General features: G+C 46.2%; 1 long non-coding RNA gene across 2 annotated transcripts in view; it reads left to right on the top strand.

The window, feature by feature from the left end:
- The window catches only part of LOC116554125, a 17371-nt gene extending 14138 nt beyond the window's left edge, over positions 1 to 3233 (top strand). For both annotated transcript variants that reach the window (XR_004270062.1, XR_004270061.1), the window contains 2 exons: positions 1423 to 1502; positions 2567 to 3233. This is a non-coding gene — a long non-coding RNA (uncharacterized LOC116554125). The remainder of the gene's footprint in view (positions 1 to 1422; positions 1503 to 2566) is intronic.
- Positions 3234 to 4025: the final 792 nt, after the last annotated feature.

Raw genomic sequence — 4025 nt, 5'->3', positions numbered from 1 at the left:
CAGTAGCTGGGATTACAGGCACGCGCCACCATGCCCAGCTAATTTTTGTATTTTTAGTAGAGACGGGGTTTCACCATGTTGACCAGGATGGTCTCAATCTCTTGACCTCGTGATCCACCCGTCTCGGCCTTCCAAAGTGCTGGGATTACAGGCTTGAGCCACCGCGCCCGGCCAAAATCTATCAGTTCTAAGTCATTTGTTGGAAGTGAATTGTTTTTGCTGGGCCTAAAACAAGAGCACATTTTATTGAATTGTTCTAGGTTATTAGCACGGGCAGCTCTCAAGACACCATTTAATGTTCTGCTGGTTGGAGTTAGGGACCCTTCACTTATGATAGGGAGGAGGTGGAGGAGCCTTTTCTCAAATGTAAATCCAAGCTTGGCCAGAAACATAACCCTCCTGGTTGCTGATCAGGAGGCAGCCAGGGTTCCAACCCACAAACCCTGGAGTCAAAGAAAGATGTGCCCAGGAGCAAGGAAGCACAAGAAACACTTTCTGGCTTGCTGGTGACTCCCAGATCCCAGAGTGGCAGCAGACAGAGGAGCCATGTTCACTCATTGGATGCAGGAATCTCCTGGCAGCCCCTCTGAGGGTTCCGTGGGGGAAATTCACAACTTGTGAGTTTAAAAAGTGACAGAAAGAAAGAATGAACTGAAGATGGTTCTGATGTGTAGGAAATTCTTTCAAGATTTGAAATTTGTTTCCATTCTTGGCTGTGTTCTTGCAGGGTGCACAGGCAGACCTGCTTCTCCCTCAGGGTGATGGCTCACTCCTGACAGTTGTGTGGGTTGTTCACTACGCAGCTCCAGCAGGTGCCTCCCACATCATTCTCAATGAAAAAGGGGCCCCCTGTAGTTGTTCAGTGCACAACCTGCATTGCTGTATATGGCGACCCCATCAGTCTCAAACCCCAAAGACCTTCCTGTCAACCAATTTTATCCATCTGCAAATGGGCTCAGAACAACTCAGTACATGAAAAGCAGACATATACAGTAGAGCTACTTTCTGAGCATAATATACAAAATACAAATTTTGACACAGTTCTTTTAAATTTCTGTTGATATTTGTAGACAGCTACTGCATCATAAACTTTGTTTTCAATTATGTACACTCACAAGTGATTCCATTTTTTATATATTTAGGGAAAGTTCAGTCACATTTTCAGAATTGTAATGATTCCCCATAAAACATCTGATTCTGAAATTTTGTATTTATACAGTACAAATAACATAATGGCAGGCAAATCATGCTACATATTACCATCCTTTACAACTGCAGTTAAAGTTATTACAGTTCTCCAAACAGTGTGCTTTTCAGTATCATAAATAAAGAGCCTTGGGTACAGGCTATTTGTAAAAATAGATTTAACTTGGAGACCCAGTATCTACTTGTCTTTCTAACACACATTGTATTTCTTGTCAGTCCAGTTTCTTCAACAATATTTGCCTTGAGATGGAATTTCTAAAAATGCTCTTTCACCCAAGGGGTCCAGTTTAGCTGGAGTAAGTATCTTGAGCAGAAAAAAACACTGCCTCGGTTTTGGGTGTTGGATAGACTGGAGTTCAGAGGAGCAGAAAAAACACTGTCTCAGTGTTGGGTGTGGGGTAGACTGGTGTTCAGAGGAGCAGAAAAAACACTGTCTCAGTGTTGGGTGTGGGGTAGACTGGTGTTCAGAGGAGCAGAAAAAACACTCTGTTGGTATTGGATGCGGGATAGACTGGTGTTCAAAGGCTTAGCTGGAAAAGAATCCACTCAGTGGGCCTTCATGGACTTTGGCTGAGTCTAAGCAGAAACTGCTCCTGTTTTTCTAAGGGAGTGTGGTCCTGGGATGAGTGATCCAGGGAGGTTTGACCTGACTGGGGTGCCACCCTTCAGCTGCAATATTCTTCACATAAGCTGCTCCTAAGGAAAGAGGTGGGGAGGATGACCAGGGTGTTGAGGGATGCGGTAAGAATACAGGCCACCAGGGTGGATGGGACAGACTCACTTGGCACCCATTGACAAGTGGGCACGTTCTGTTATTTATTTGTTTATTTAGAGACAGAGTCTCACTCTGTCATCCAGGCTGGAGTGCAATGGTATGGTCTTGGCTCACTGCAACCTCCGCTTTCCAGGTTCAAGTGGATTCTCTTGCCTTGGCCCCCTGAGTAGCTGGGATTACAGGTGCCCGCTACCATGCCTGGCTAATTTTTTGTACTTTTAGTAGAGACAGAGTTTCACCATGTTGGCCAGGCTGGCCTCAAACTCCTGACCTTAGGTGATCCACCCACCTCGGCCTCCCAAAGTGCTGGGATTACAGATGTGAGCCACCGCACCTGGCTGGCACATTCTGTTTTAAAAGGGGTCCCCCAGTCCCAGCAGTCTAGGAATCTCTTCCTTCTTGGGCCTACAATGCCCCCTGTCTCTCACCCAGAGGTTCCAGGGCATGTCCAGCTGTGGCCTCCATGGGCTGCCGGAGAGGCAGAGCCTACTGGGACAGTAAGTGCTGGCATTCCCGCAAGACTTCATTCGTTCCTTCATTTGTTCATTTGTCCATGCATTCATCTAATTTATTGACCACCAACAGTGTACCCTGAATCCTTTATGAAATAAGGTAGAGAGTTAGGCAACACCAGTGGCCCCAACTGCTGCGCCAGGCACTTGTAGGGGAAGTATCTTCAGCACAAACCCTGCTTGTAAGGAGCTGGCAGGCCAGCAGAATGGTGAGACCCATTAGGACAGAGAAGCCTTGCCGCAAGAGAGAAAGAAGTCTCCATACGCAGACAGAGTAGAAGAAACAAGGAGGATCTAAAATAAGATGACTCGATTTCTAGCTGGAGGGAAGTGGGGGTTTCTTCTAGCTCTAGTCTTTGTTGCAAGATCTTCTGGGACTGAAGCTCTGATCACCTTACTGTTCTGGTGGGAAACCATCAATGGCTTCCTGTTACCTGCAGAATGAAGTAGAGATGCCTTGATGTTGCATTCAAGCACCCTCAGAAGTGACCCTATGATGCCTTTCTAGGAAGACCTCACAGCCTCTCCCTCCTTCAGTTTCGACTTCAACTTGATGGCCTCATCATCTCTTTTCTGAACATTGGTTTTTCCCTTCCTGTCCTCTTCCCAGAAACTAGCAGTGGGGTGGCCCCTGAGGATGAGACCCCTTGCCCCACTGTGTCATGTTAGCAGAAGAAGTGATGTGATGCTGGGTCCACATAGCCCCCCTCAGGAGAATCAGAGGTTAAAGATGAAGATGGAGAACAAAGAAGTTCAGAGAACAAAGGCCCTGGTTCCATTTAGAGCATGGCAGGAGGTGACAGTGGAGCTGGGTTTACGGGCTGGGTGGGACCTGGGGAGAGAGATGCAGGGACCAGGTTAAGATCATTGTTTACCTGGTCCCTTCTCAAAGCAAGTTAGTTGCTGGTTTCAGAGATATCGACAAATCAAAGGAAATGCACACTGGGGGTTTTGGGGTAGATGCATTGGTACTTTTGTAACTTGATGGTATTTTAATAACATTTGCATCCTATCTTTGTGAACTCAAATGACTGATGTTTCAATAAGCAATTTAAAGAGACATCTTGTACCTACGACAGCAATGTTCTACATGCTGTTAAATAAAATCTATTAAAACCTTAAAGATTTTTCTTTAAAAATGAAACATTGCAGGAAGGCTATGAATATATGCTGGTTTCCCTGGGCATCAATGCAGCAGGTGCATGTAGGGAGGCATGTGAACAGTAATAACCACGTAGCATTGGGTGTTTCTGGCTATCAGAGCACCTGCAGGAGAATGTTGAAAAATCCTTTCTAGACACATACCCGCACACACAGTTATTACTGGTGACTTTAATTCCTGAAATGAATTCACACTGAAGCACACTGAAAAATTCCCAAGTGAGAGCCACCATGCTGGGCTCAGAGTGGTCCCTTGGCTGTGACCACAGGGGCTTTGCTATTGGGCCAAGCATGCAGGACTTTCTGCCCAATTGCCTTTCATTTCCCACCTATGAGTGGAGCCTGCAGACCCTCTTCATCCTCTCCCATTG

Source organism: Sapajus apella, unplaced genomic scaffold (assembly GCF_009761245.1).
Source record: "Sapajus apella isolate SASKATOON/1434 unplaced genomic scaffold, GSC_monkey_1.0 scaffold13, whole genome shotgun sequence".
NCBI lineage: Eukaryota > Metazoa > Chordata > Mammalia > Primates > Cebidae > Sapajus > Sapajus apella.
This window is presented reverse-complemented; position numbering and strand designations above follow the sequence as displayed.